The sequence below is a fragment of the Taudactylus pleione genome, unplaced genomic scaffold, assembly GCF_031769625.1.
Source record: "Taudactylus pleione unplaced genomic scaffold, aTauple2 ptg000423l, whole genome shotgun sequence".
Classification (NCBI taxonomy): domain Eukaryota; kingdom Metazoa; phylum Chordata; class Amphibia; order Anura; family Myobatrachidae; genus Taudactylus; species Taudactylus pleione.
Window position 1 is genome coordinate 3,364,078 of NW_028284825.1, and position 15,445 is coordinate 3,379,522.

General features: G+C 44.5%; 1 protein-coding gene and 1 pseudogene across 1 annotated transcript in view; both read right to left on the reverse strand.

Annotated features, from left to right (window-relative positions):
- Positions 1-15,445, reverse strand: part of RASAL2 (RAS protein activator like 2) — a 231,640-nt gene that overhangs the window by 160,072 nt on the left and 56,123 nt on the right.
- LOC148506167 (5S ribosomal RNA) lies at positions 6,819-6,937 on the reverse strand (annotated as a pseudogene).

A 15,445-nucleotide genomic window follows, 5' to 3' on the forward strand; every position in this document is an offset into this window, starting at 1 on the left:
TGTTGCCCCCCAATTCTTCAAATAGGGACATGACATCCGCTCAAAAAAGGGGTTTGATACCAAATGGTCAACAGGTACAAAAGGTCAACTGTCAAAAGGTCGACAGTTATAATTGGTCGCCACAAAAACGATCAAAGCTTTTTTCCCCAAACATTTTTAAGGTTTAGGCACTTGGGGGACAGTTAGGGTTAGGCTGCCAGAGTGGACAGTTAGGGTTAGGCACTAGGGGGAGGGTTAGGCTACGGTTAGGTTTAGGCACTTAGAGGAGGGTTAGGGTTAATATACACACAAAAAATGTGTTGACCATATGAATGTGTCGATCTTTTGTCCCCATCGACCATTTGGCGTTGGCTTATTCATTGTCGACCTTTTTCCTGTTAATCTCTTATACCACACCACTTCCCTTATCATTATTTGCTTTACTACACCCACAGAGCCACTCTATCCGTCCCCTTCACTTCTTCCATACTCCGCCCTATGGTGTTCAATTGTTATCCTATGTCGACCGATGGACTGTGTATAAATGTTTCATCCCTGTACGGCTCTGTGGGCACTTGACTCGGTTATGATTTTATATATACATATATATATATACATATATATATATATACATACATACACACACACACACACACCATAATAATAATGTCTTTCAGAACACGTGTTAGACATTTGTCTTTATATGGTGGATATTTGTGTCTGATGTGTACACCTTCTGTTTGTTTACTAGGTTACGCGTGTTAAATATTTACATTGCTAGCACAACACACCACCCACTTGCGAAGTATTCACATTGATGTTGCAATATGTACATACTTTTTTGCAACACCCAGAATGTGAAATATATATTAGTAATTACATTCCTTCGTTGTCACTCCAACATTCATTTCCTGCACTGCAATTCATAAGCTGCCAGGGTCACACTGAGATAAATTCTCACACTGGCAGGTCTGCCAATGGATGGCTGTCAGGCGACAGAAGATAATATTACACTTTACAGAGTGGTCAAACTGCTGTGTTGGTAATTAGAGCTGCCTGTAACAAATGTGTCACAGAGCACCAAAAGGAGAGCGAGTGTGTTTTCTCTCTAGTCAATCAACACGTACAACCCACTAGGTCCATATCACAGCATCAGGCTGAGGTGTAAATCCATGTACACAGCTGAAGGATATCCTTGGCCAGCACCAGTGTCATCAGTCAGAAGTGAAAGGAAAAACTGATGGAGCAGCCCTCCCTTCCCCACACTATGGAGACCTGTGAGGTCCATAACGGAGATATGTAACGTTCTGCTTACACTGTGCGTAATGATAAGCCAGAGAAGTAGGAAAGTAAGCTGGAAACATTGGATAGTTGTGGATCCAGAGGCCTCTGTCCAATCAGTGTTATTGATTCAGTACGGATTGCAATAGCGATTATGCACGCATTCTGACTGCGAAGATATGCTAATCCTCTGTGATCGCTATGCCGTCGCAGCACAACATAAGGACGCCCACCTTACACATATCCGTAATACTTAGCAAGACTACGAAACCATCTGTAACATCGAGAGCAATCGCAGCCTCACACACACTTGCACAAGCTCTGACCTTACTCAGGAATTGCTAACCTCGTCGCACGCAGTGAGTACACAACTGCATATGGCATCGCGGTGGCTAATTTATGCACACCCCTGCAATGGTGTTCAAACGCACTGGTAGACCTGCGTTTTGCCGACCACCCCCCGTCACCACCCTTAAACATGTACTTCCTGTCAATCACTGTCTCTCAGCAGTCTCCCTTACAACACTCTACTCTCAACCACCCTTCCTGTTCCTACACTCTTAAGCACCTCCCTCCCTCCATGGACTTGCTACCCCACCACTAAGCCCTATGCCCTACTGTCTCTGCTGGTCCCCTCTAGGGGTGCCGTGAGAAATCCTTGACCAGAGTATCGCAACATCCCGGGGGTCCCCCCCTGGAGGGGGCATGGCCACTGCATTTTGGGGATGGCTGCACCTCTCTGTGGGTGGGCCTAGCATGTAAGAAGCACCCACTTACAGGAGCATGGCATAGCATCCAGCAGACGGGACTATAGTACTCACTATTAGGATGGCGGGGCAGTCCCATAATAGCCATATTTTAGCTGGATGTATTTAGATGCTAAAATGTAACAGACAAAAATTAAAGGGCAAACTACTTTATTTTGTACATTTGTCATGCGAATTACACATAAATAAAATCTATTTTTGTCATAGAGATAGATAAATGGGCTTCATTGTGACATAACACAAGGTCATCTTATACACATTCCGTGGCATATATCCTAACCCACTGCTCCATGCTCCTTCCTCACTATCTACCCCATCTGTGTTGCCCCTGGCTGTCTGCCCCCCCCCTTTAGAATGTAAGCTCTCACGAGCAGGGCCCTCATCCCTCATGTGCTTTTCCTTCCTTATTTATACTATCATGTACTCCAACTCCCCAATTGGCACCTAACACTTGGTTGCTTATGCCCTGCTGCTTGTGGTATATAGCTATGTTTATAAACCATGTCCTTGTCCTGCATTGTTTTGTACTACTATTACTGTTTTTTCTTGTGTGCTCATTTATGTACTGTGTAAGGCGCTGCGGAACCTTTGTTGCGCCATATAAATAAAGGATAATGGGATTTTGGTACTTACCGGTAAATCCTTTTCTCTGATTCCACAGGGGACACTGGAGGTGCTTACGCTGGGGGGTATAGAGGCGTGGATAGCTGGAGCTGGCACTAATTAATTCAAAAGTGTGAAGCTCTTCCCCCTCTGTTCCCCACCAGCCCTCAGTTTAGAAAATGAAGACCGAGAGGAGATGGAGAACAATAGGAGTGAAAAGGAGAAATATCACACAACAACAAAACCATACAACATACGGAACTAACAGGCAGGCGAAGAGCGCTGAGGTGGGCGTCCAGTGTCCCCTGTGGAATCAGAGAAAAGGATTTACCGGTAAGTACCAAAATCCCATTTTCTCTTTCATCCACTAGGGGACACTGGAGGTGCTTACGCTGCGGACGTCCCAAAGTTCTCCCTACGGGCGGGAGCGCTCTGAGGAAACCTGCAGAACAAGGCGGCCAAAACTTGATGCTGAAGCCGCAAACGTATCAAATCTGTAAAACTTCACAAACGTGTGAACAGAAGACCAAGTGGTCTCACAGCACAATTACAAGGTGGAGGCACCTCTACCGGCCGCCCGCGACGCACCCACAGAACGTGTGGAAGGAGCCGAAAAAGACCAAGGAGGCTGACTCATTGTTGACATAAGCCTGACGGATAGTCAGTATAAACCAATGAGCCAATGTCTGTTTTGGAAGCTGGCCAAGCCCTCCGAACAGCATCATAGAGGACAGAAAGAGCCTCCAGTCTGCGGAGGGACGCCGTCCAAGAAACAAATGTGAAAAGCTCGAACAACCACCAGGGTAGAAGGAACACCTGAATCCTCTACGAAAGAAGGCACCACAATAGGTTGGTTTATGTGGAAAGCCGACACCAAAGCGGCTACTGTCCTGAGTTCCGCCCCACCCTCATGAAACACAAGGTAAGGAAGCTTATAGGACAGAACCCCCAATTCCGAGGCTGTGAGCCGAAGCCCAAAGTGAGGAGGAGTACCGTCTTCCAAGACAAAAACTTAATATCAACCTCCTCCAAGGGTTCAAACATGGAAGACTGAAAAGACCAGAGTACCAAGATCAAATAACATGGTGCTATTGGAGGCACAAAAGGAGGCTGCACACGCAAGACCCCCTGAAGGAACGTCTGCACACAGGAATATGAGCCAATTTTCCTTGAAAGAAAATGGAAAGAGCAGAAACCTGCCCTTTTAGAGTTCCAAGGTGAAGGCCAGAATCTAATCCTGTCTGGAGAAGAAACAAAAACAGGGATAATCGATAAGTCCTAGACGGAAGGCCCCGACCGGAACACCATGAAATATAAGATCGCCAGATGCTATAATAATGCGCAGCCGAAACAGGCTTTCTGGCGCGAAGCATGGTGGGAATAATAGAGTCTGGGATGCCTCTGCATCTTAAAATATCGGTCTCAAGAGCCACCCCATCAACACAGCTGTGCTAAGTTGGGGTGTGCGAAAAGACCCTGCAACAGAAGGTCCGGGTGAAGAGGAAGGGGCCACAGCTCGTCTGCCAAGAGGGACCGAAGGTCCGAAAACCAACTACACCAAGGCCATTTCGTAGCCACGAGAATGAGTGACGCCGACTCGTGTTTTATTCTTAGTATACGAGGAAGAAGTGTAATCGGAGGAAAACGGTAACGAAGTTGTAAGTCCACGGCACTGTCAGAGCGTTGACCGCCTCCGCCTGCGGATCCAGAGTCCGTGACACGTATACCGGGAGCTGATGATTTAATTGAGACGCTATAAGATCCGCCCGAGAATGACCCCCAGCACCGTACTAGAGCCTGAAACACGTGTAGGTGAAGCTTCCATCCCCCAGGATGGATATCCTGACGACTCAGGTAATCTGCTTCCCAGTTGTCTACTCTCGGGAAGAAAACTGCCGACAGGATCGCCGACTGACTCTCAGCCCACCTGAGAATCTGAGTTACTTCTCGCATGGCCATGCAACTAAGAGTCCCGCCCAGGCGGTTGATGTATGCAACGGCTGTCGCATTGTCTGACTGAACTCTTACCAGAAGAGACGTCAGAACTGTGTTGCTTCTATGAGAGCATTGGAAAACGCTCTGAGTTCCAACACCTTTATGGGCCACCGTTGTTCCAGAGGAGGCCAACGACCCTGAAATTCATAGTCGAGGACCACTGCTAAGAGATTGCCGGATTGCGTTAACCAGAGGAGAGCTACCCTGGTAGCCGGGTTCAAACGGATCAGTCGATTCGAATTATAGTGCCTCGAAGGCAGCTATCATCTTCCCCAATAGACGCCAAGAAGCATGGACACCTTCTTTGGTCTGAGAATGAACTGAACTAGCAACCGGATATCCCGTGCTCTGTCTTCCGGAAGGAAAATCCTCTGTGATGCCGTATCCAGAATTATCCCCAGAAACAGAAGTCTCTGGGATGGAATGAGATTTGTCCAACCGTGCTGTGATTAGAGTATGATACAGTAAGTCAGTGAAGTGTGGTCCAAGAGAAGGAATTCTGATGGAGCTTTGATTAATAGGTCGTCCAAATAAGGAATTATGTTCAGTCCTGATGACCGAAGATGAGCATTCATAACTGACATAATCTTGGTTAAAATGCGTGGAACAGAGGATAATCCGAATGGCAAGGCCCGAAACTGATAGTGATTTGCAATATGGCAAAGCGCAGGAAGGCCCGATGCGGTTCCCAAATTGGAACATGAAGATAGGCATCTTTGATATCCAGGGATATCAGGAACTCCGTTGGTTCTAAGCTTGCTATGACAGACTGAAGAGACTCCATTTTAAAATGATACATCTTCAGGTACCGGTTTAAGGACTTGAAGTTTAAGATGGGTCTGACCGAACCATCCGGTTTGGGCACTACAAAAAGGTTTGAGTAAAAACCCCATCTTGATTCACTGGAACCGGAACTATCACAGCCGATACTATTAGAGACTGGCTAGTCTCTTGTAGAACCTTCCGTAGGTATTTGCAGACTCGTAGTGACGAACTGAGCTGGAGGGGAGAATTCAAAGTTTATTTGGTACCTCAGGGAAAGCAGTTTGCGAATCCATGGGTCTGAAGAGGTTTGGTTTCAAACTTGTTGAAAATTCTATAAGCGAGCTCCCACCACAGGAGACCCCAGGTGGGACGGAAGACCGTCATGCCACCTGTTGCTCAGCTGGCATCGGTTCCCATCTACGTGCAACTGTATGTAGTAGACCTCCACCACCCCTTGTCTGAGTGGGAGCCCCTCGGGATCTACCACGAAAGGTCTGTGGCGCACTAAAGGACTGAAACGAGCGTCCTCTGTAAGTTCACCTGGGAACCAGAGCCGTTGAAGGGAGGAAGGTAGACTTACTCCCAGTGGCCCAAGATATCCATCTAATGCCGGCCCAAAAAGCATGTCACCAGTGTGCATTCTGCTTCGGCCTGCCAAGAACGCAACCAGGTAACGTCGGCCTGCCAAGACTCTGCGGCCAGAAATAGCATAAGCGGATATTGAACTGACTGATATACTTGGATGCTTCTCCTAGATAAACTGCAGACTCACGGATGTGTTCTGCTAGTAGATCCAAACCCGAAATGAACTGATCAGTCCAGCAAACCACAGCCTGGTTAACCCAGGCGGTAATAAGCGTAGGTCTAAACTGAGCCCCTGCTGCAGTATAAATACACCTTAGCTTTGACTCCAACTTATGATCAGAAGGGTCCTTCAGCAATGTAGCCCCCATACTGGAAGCGTAGCCTTTTTTGAGAGACGGGAAACAGACGTATCAACAGAGTAGGGAGTTTCCCACTTTTCCATCATAGATGACGGAAAATAGCTGGACGGGAACCGACGAGGAATTTTGGAACCTCTTATCCTGATGTTTCCAGGCCACTGAAAACTGCTGTTGAAGTTGTTTTGAGAACGGGAAAACTGACGACCTTTTTGGTGGTTCAGTGAATAACTCACACTCCTGGGAAGCAGGAACAATATCCTCAGGTACATTAAGGACCCGCCTGAAGCCAGAATTAGAGGTTCTACCCCCGTGGAGGTAGATCCTAAGTTTTGACCGACATCATTCAAAACTTCCTGTAATTCACCTTCCTCGGTATCCTCATGTGCGAGGAGTACCTCTTACAAATCCTCTGATTGGAGGACGGTTATAAGAGGACGCTTCTGAGTAGGAAGTGAAGGGAATAGTAGCAGTGGTACCCATTTTAAGTCTACAGCACCTGGTATCCCCAGGCGGTCTCCCATCCAAGTACTAACCAGACCTGACCCTGCTTAGCTTCCAAGATCAGACGAGATCGGGTGTGTTCAGGGTGGTGTGGCCATAGGCTAACCTGTACCAGGCTGCCTAGAGACTTGGTTAACCCTGCCACCCAGGGGGGATGAGACTTACGAGCCTCCTTAATTCTGTCATAACACCTACCATGTCAGCAGCCCATGGAGGGGTGGGTGAGTTAGTAATGTCCATAACTAAACAAGCATCACCTAACGTGGAGCCCATAAAATGTGGCTTGGTCTGTTTGTTGCTACACTTGGAACAAACGTCTTTTGAGAAGCCTTAGACATTTATACATCACCCACACAGACAGTGCAGAAATAAGGAGACTGTATACTTGTACAGATGCAGACAGTATACAGAAGGCTGATTAAGAGAGAAGACACCCTCCCATAGCAATAAATTCCCTGCTCTTTACTAAATGCACCCCAGTAGCACTCACAGCCCTCTTTGTGAAGGATCCTGTAGTCTAGAAATGCCTGGAGCAAGAGAATCCAGCCTTCTGTTACATATGCTGCACATCTCCTGAATCAGGGAGAGATGCAGTTATTCATTGAGGAAAACGGCATGGACGCTGTTTTACACAGCTGTTTGCCGCGTGTAGAGGAGAGAGAGTGCGTGCTGGCTTAGGCTCCGCCCCTTCTACATGCCCTAAGGGCTCCCATTATGGCTGGTATTAGCGGCAATATCTTCCCCCTCCGCGCTACACTGCGGGCATAAGCGGGGAATGCTAGAGCCGGAAGCTGCGCTGAAGCGCTATTCTAATAACAACAGACACAGCTTATTAAGCTGTGTCAGCGCCGGGCAGCGTGTAGGGGGCCGGGGAATGCGCAGCTGTTACTCACTGCGTGTCCCTGAAGTCTCTCTCTCCATGCAGCAAAGCCTTCTCTTCTTTAGCTTCATGCTGTGTGAAGGCTTGCTGGGGCGATAAGGAGCTGTCAGGTTCTTTTAGGATAAGCCCTGTGCACTCCTTCCTGATTTTTATTTTCATATTAAAAAACCAGGGCGCCCAGTACCCGGACCCCACCTTTGATATAGGTGGCGAAGGGTACCTGTAGTGTAAAAGATGCATAAAATATAAATAAATAAAATTAAATGTATTGCTGGAGCACAGCCTGTAGTGACGAGCTCCTAGGGCACATTTTCTAAACTGAGGGCTGGTGGGGAATAGAGGGGGAGGAGCTTCACACTTTCGAATTAATTAGTGCCAGCTCCAGCTATCCACGCCTCTATGACCCCCAGCGTAAGCACCTCCAGTGTCCCCTAGTGGATGAAAGAGAAAATAATAATAATAATCACTCTGGGATGGGTCTGCATAGTCACTGTGATCACAGTCCCGATCGCGGTGGAGTGTTTGCGCACTGCGATGCATACGAATGCGCAGAAGAAATCAATCGGCTGATTGCATGCAGGCCCAAAGTGCGTAGAGTCTTTCTCAAAAAGGTTGTCCATTTTATAATACTCCTTTATTCAATTATGCCCCTCGCTATAGTAAGTTGGGAACATTATTTGATCTTCCCTTTCACCTGAAGTGATGACATGACTAGCACCATGGCCTAAGGCTCAGAAATAAAAAAATTAAATACTGAAAAAAAACAGGACTTGTGCTTGCCCTACTTATCGTATATGGACCATCTGCGCGTTCCCGTGGTCCCATGCGATATTGTCCGTTCGGCCTGGTGCGCGGCCAACTGCACGATAGCACATGCGGCACCGTTGCAAGTAATGAAGGACGGAATAAGGGATCGTTCAGTCATTCATAAAATCGCTCTGGCCGACCTATCGTACAGGTACAGATCGCCAAGTGTGTACTCAGCTTTAAACAGTACAGAGGGTTGACAGGTAAAAAAGGTTGACAGGTTCAAAAGGTTGTCATGGAAATGATCGACACAAATGGTCTACACGTGTTTTTTTTCCTAAACCTAATCTTCACCCTAACCCTCCCCTTGGTGCCTAACCCTAACCCTCCCTCCTAGTGCCTAACCATAACACTCACCCTCCGGTAAGTGCATAACCTTAACAATAAAATAAAATCACAATGTGTCGACCATTTCCGTGTCAACCTTTTGTACACGTTGATCTTCTTCAATGTTGACCTGGTGTCGACCAAACCATTGTCGACTTTTTGAAGGGAACCTTTCCTCCGATAGTGAACAAAACAAATGTTATATTAACAAAAGAAAGCATTTTTCATATTATTTATTTTTGAACAATATACATTGCATACGGAAAATATTCACAACGCTTCACTTTTTCCTCATTTTGTTATGTTACAGCCTTATTCCAAAATGGAATAAATTAATTTTTGTCCACAAAATTTTACACACAATACCCCATAATGACAAGGTGTAAAACATTTTTTTTTAGATTTTTGCTAATTTAATTTAAAAAAAAAAACAACAACCCCAAAACACTAAGAAATCACATGCACATAAGTATTCACAGCCTTTGCCATGAAGCTCAAAATTGCTCAGGTGCATCCTGTTTCTACTGATCATCCTTTAGATGTTCCTACAGCTTAATTAGAGTCCACCTGTGATAAATTCAGTTGATTGAACATGATTTTTAAGGGCATACACCTGTCTATATAAGGCCCCACACTTGACAGTGCATGTCAGAGCACAAACCAAGTACGAAGTCCAAGGAATTGTCTGTACACCTCCGAGACAGGATTGTCTCGAGGCACAAATCTGGGGAACGGTACAGAAAAATATCTGCTGCTTTGAAGGTCCCAATGAGTGGCCTCCCATCATCCGTAAATGGAACGTTTGGAACCACCAGGACTCTTCCTAGAGTTGGCCGGCCATCTAAACTGAGTGATCGTGGGAGAAGGGCCCTAGTGAGGGAGGTGACCAAGAACCCGATGGTCACTCTGTCAGAGCTACAGCATTCCTATGTGTAGAGAGGAGAACCTTCCAGAAGGACAACCATCTCTGCAGCAATCCACCAATCAGGCCTGTATATTAGAATGGCCAGACGGAAGCCACTCCTTAGTAAAAAGCACATGGCAGCCCACCTGGAGTTTGCCAAAATGCACCTGAAGGACTCTCTGGTCTGATGAGACAAAGATTGAACTCTTTGGCGTGAATGCCAGGCATTATTGTTTGGAGCAAACCAGGCACCGCTCATCACCAGAATACCATCCCTACAGTGAAGCATGGTGGTGGCAGCATCATGCTGTGGGGATGTTTTTCAGCGGCAGGAACTGGGAGACTAGTCAGCATATAGGGAAAGATGAATGCAGCAATGTACAGACATCCTGGATGAAAACCTGACCTCAGACAGGGCGACGGTTCATCTTTCAGCAAGACAACGACCCTAAGCCTAGATATCAAAGGAGTGGCTTTAGGATAACTCTGTGAATGTCCATGAGTGGCCCAGCCAGAGTCTAGACTTGAATCCAATTGAACATCTCTGGAGAGATCTGAAAATGGCTGTGCACCGATGCTTCACATCCAACCTGATGGAGCTTAAGAGGTGCTGCAAAGAGGAATGGGCGAAACTGCCCAAAAATAGGTGTGCCAAGCTTGTGGCATCATATTCAAAAAGAGTTGAGGATGTAATTGCTGCCAAAGGTGCATCAACAAAGTATTGAGCAATGGTTGTGAATACTTATGTACGTGTGATTTATTTTTTATTAAATTTGCAAAAAATCATAAAAAACTTTTTACAAGTTGTCATTATGGGGTACTGTGTGTAGAATTTTGAGGACAAAAAAGAATTTATTCCATTTTGGAATAAGGCTGTAACATAAAAAAACATGGAAAAAGTGAAGCGTTGTGAATACTTTCGAGAGAGATCGAGAGAGAGAGAGAGAGAGAGAGAGAGATCGAGAGAGAGAGAGATCGAGAGAGAGAGAGAGAGAGAGAGAGAGAGAGAGAGAGAGATCGAGAGAGAGAGAGAGAGAGAGTGTGTGTGTGTGTGTGTGTGTGTGTTCCATGTACCATACAGCTGCTTAGGAGCCTTTACAAAAACACCACATGTAGATTACAGCAAGCAGGACGGCACTCAAAGTCTTTCAACAGAATGCAAGATTAACTCCACACAAATCTGTGTACATGCATTATATATATATATATATATATATATATATATATATATATATATATTTTTTTTTTTTGTTTTATATTGTTAGGTTCATATAGATTTGGACACTGACACAATTTTTGTTATATTAGCTATTTACCATTTTAGCTAAACATATTCAAGCTTCAGTTATATAATGTATATAGTTTTAAAGTGGAGACTATCAGCTTTAATTTTAACTTCACATACAAAGTGATTGAAGATTTTAGGAATTGCAGCTGTTTAATATGTAGCCCTCTCCTTTCCAAGGGACCAAAAGTAATTGGACAAATGACACTTTCATGGACAGGTGTGGCCTATTCAGTCTTTATTTATTTATCAATTAAGCAGGCAAAAGGTCTGGAGATGATTCCAAGTGTGGTATTTGCATTTAGAAGCTGTTGCCGTAAATCCACAAGATGTGGTCAATGGAGCTCTCAATGAAATCTGCCATGCTTAGGCTGCAAAAACAAAAAAAAATCCATCAGCGATATAGGGCGGTATTCAATTAGTTTCACGTCCGTGATAAAGTTCCGCCTGCCAGACTTTTCACCACATCTTTTGGACGTGGAAACTTATCGTGCGCGTCCCCGCTATTCGCTTTATTCAATTCCTAAAGACGTGAAAACGGTGACCCGCGAAATCAGAACAGGCGGAAAGTGGTGTCAGAATCGGAGAAATAAGCCTGAACTTTGGGGGGTTCTTAAGTTTATTTTCAGGAATTTTTTATGCATTTGTCCTTTGGGGGGGTGTCCCAATGGTTCTGAGTGGTTTCCCCACCCTTGCACCCCAAAATAAAAAATTTGCACTCTTTTTTTACTGCTATTCAGAGGTGAATCTTTTTCGCCTATAACATTGCATTGATTTTCCGCGTACGCGAAAAGTGGGTGGAATTGAATACGGAGATAAGTTAGCACCACGCGAAAAGATGCAATCGGCGATACTTTTTCACGGATCTCGGCTTTTCGCGTCTGATTGATACGGCCCACAGTGGGAACCTTAGGAGTGGGCAAATCAGCAGTTTGGTACTTTCTGAGAAAATATGAATGCTCTGGTGAGCTCAGCAACACAAAAAGGCCTACGTGAGACAGTAGTGTTGGATGAACGCAGGATCCTTTCCATGGTAAAGAAAAACTCCTTCACAAAATTCAGCTAAGTGAAAAACACTCTCCAGGAGGTAGGTAGTATTATTATTTATTTATTTATATATCAAAATCCAAGTCTACCATAAAGAGAAGACTTCACAAGAGCAAATAGGGTTCACCACAAGGTGCAAACCATTCATAAGCCTCACCAATAGAAAGGCCAGATTAGACTTTGCCAAAACACATCTAAAAAAAAAAAACCAGCTCAGTTCTGCAACAGCATTCTTTCAACAGATGAATATTAGATCAACCTGTACCAGAACGATAAGTAAAAAGTATGGAGGATACTTGGAACAGCTCATGATCCAAAGCATACCACATCATCTGTGAAACACAGTGGTGGCAGTATTATGGTATGGGCATGTATGGTTTCCAATGGAAACGGGTCATTAGCATTTATTGACGATGATGACAGAAGATAGAAACTGTCGGATGAACACTGAAGTGTATAGGGATATACTGACTGCTCAGATTCAGCCAAATCCAGCAAAGCTGATTGGACAGCACTTCACAGTACAGATGGATAATGACCTAAAACAAACTGCGAAAGCAACCCAGGAGTTTTCTTAAAGCAAATAAGAGGAATATTCTGCAATGGTCGAGTCAATCACTCTCAACCCTCAATTCTCAGCACGACTGAGCATGTATTTCACTTGCTGAATACGAAACTAAAGGCAGAAAGACCCATGAACAAACAACAATTGATGACAGCTGCAGTAAAGACCTGGCAAAGCACAACAAAGGAGGAAACCCAGCATTTGCTGATGTCCATGGGTTCCAGACTTCAGGCAGTCATTGTCTGCAAAGGGATCTCACAAAGTATGAAAAATGTAAATTTTATTTATGATCGTGGTAATTTGTCCAATTACATTTGAGTCCCTGAAAATACTGGATCATGTATAAAAATAGCTGCAATTCCAAAACATTTCATACAATATTTTTGTTCAACCCCTTGAATTAAAGCTGAAAGTCTGCACTTCAATTGCATCTCCATTGCTTAATATCAACTGTATACATTTGGAACTCTGAGACCAGGCTTCCATTCCCAGTGGGAACTGATGATCTAGCTTATATATGGGCTCCTTGACACCTAATTGGCCTGACAAGCGGTAAGGCTACTCTTACAGCTGCCAATCAGTGCCGCCGGGGAGATGGGTATATCTCAGCTGCCCAGTGACTCATTTTTATTTATTAAGTGTCGGGTGATTTTGGTGAGACACGTGATACCCAGAGAAGATCAGAACAAAACTTTAACTACGATAAACAAGTTTTTGGACTTTACCTTTGGACTTTTGGTCTTTGAAAAAATATATATGTACTATCTATTAGCACCCTCTAGGTGTATTGTGTAGTTTCTGTTTATTGGACCCTACTAACAGGTTCCACTGTGAGGTGCAGCTGTTTAGTCTTTTAGCATAAGATAAGGGCATATTATATTATATATATAATTAGCTCATATATACGGCAGTTTTCCCAACAGTGTCCAGATACTTTTCTCAGGTGTATTGCAGCTCAATCCACAAACTCCTCTTACCAGAAGGATCCAATTTTTCTAGAGATGCAAACAATAGGTCTCACATTAGCTGCCCACACACAACGCGTTTCATCAACGAAACGTGTTGGGCGTGGCCGGCTATTGTGAGACGTCACGTCATCTGCTACCTCTAGAAGCAGCGTTGCTCCGGGTGCTCCTTAGATGGCTGTGAGATCTATAAGCTGATGGGGGCTGATTACCGGGGCTGTGTGTGAAGTCTTTTAACTTGATGAAGATGAGCATTATTATAAGTAGAAGTCGTTTTTTTATACTATTCTCACAACTGCGCTCTCCATATTGTTTTCATATTATATATATATTTCCACTTCGCCATGTACATCGTAGCATGGCTAATACCTGCAGTAACCCCCGCTTGTGGTAAGATTCACCAGCTTTCCCAGCCAATGTCTTCCCCATGTAAATGCTATTTAACAATTATTGTGGGGCCTAAGTATCAAGCTGATTTTTACATAAAATTAAGCAGAAACTGCAGTTTCTGCATAATTTTATGTATTGTTGCTATGTACTAATAGCACAATGCAGATTTCACTGAAATCTCCAGTAAAGTGCTAATTAGCACTTCAGATCGCAGTCCCCATTATTGTCAATGGGGACTACGATCTGACCACTATGTACTAAACTCCAAAAAGCTAAGCTTTTCTGAGTTTAGCCCCGATAGTTGACACCATCTTCAGATAGTGTAAAGTACTGTAAGCCTATGGAGGCTCCAAGAACAGGAGAGAGATCCTTCTGTGAAAGACTTCTTCTAAATGCCGGGAATATAACTCACGGGGACAGCAGTTACTGCGACCGTTGTCCCTGCGAGTTTCCCATAATACATAGCCAGGATATTTTTTATTACAAATGAAAATATCCCCAGCGAGTTCGGAACATAATATTCGCGGCTGGTCCGCCACTATTAGTACATAGACCAGTGTTCTCCCCAGGCTGTTTTTTGCGGGTGCACCTCCTGGCAAGAAACAGCCTACCACCCGGCTCTGTGGAAGCCTGCAAGTGGGGATAGTATCTGGGATCTTTATAGAAAGGACCAGATCCTACAGACTTTGCAGCTTTTTCATAATCCAACAACTGAGCCTTTAATAAGAAGAGGAGAATTAATATATGAAATGTTATTTCAAGTTTAAATCATTATAAGGTCACGGTATAAAACAATTTTATTATTGGGAACCTCCCCCCACCCGGCTACTTCTTGATGCCACCTGGCTGGATACATTTTCTGGGGAGTACACTGTAGACCCATGTGACTGCATGTTAACGCTCTGGGACAGTGCTAGTACTCAGCTGTCCCAGAGCTATTTTCTTGATAAATTACAGTGGTAAGTGATTTTTTTTTTTTTAACATTATGAAGTAATAAAAATAAATCATCCTTATTGATACTTCGGAACCCCAGACACTTTTTTTGTGTGATTTTTCATTAAGGCTACTTGTCATTTGCTCAGTCCAGCAAGGTTCTGATAGACACAACCACTTGGGACCTCTCCTGAATATCCCCTGCAATCAACGCCGAGAACCAGAGGCGGAAAGGAACTGGCGCAGGGCTACATGATGATATTGTAACTCGGAGTAACGTGATTGCAAAACTAGCTGACAATGTGCTACAGCATTAATCAAGGCTTCATTTTGAAAATCCTGGTACAGGAAAGCTCCATTCTGATTTCACACAAGCAAAAGCGAAGCATTAAGGTTTAAGCCTTGAAAAAAATGTGGACGTAAGAACCATATTAAATCAAGTGCCTGGAAACCAGTAGCACATAATGTAAAATGAAATACTGTGCTGGTATCTGCTGCCTTGTGTG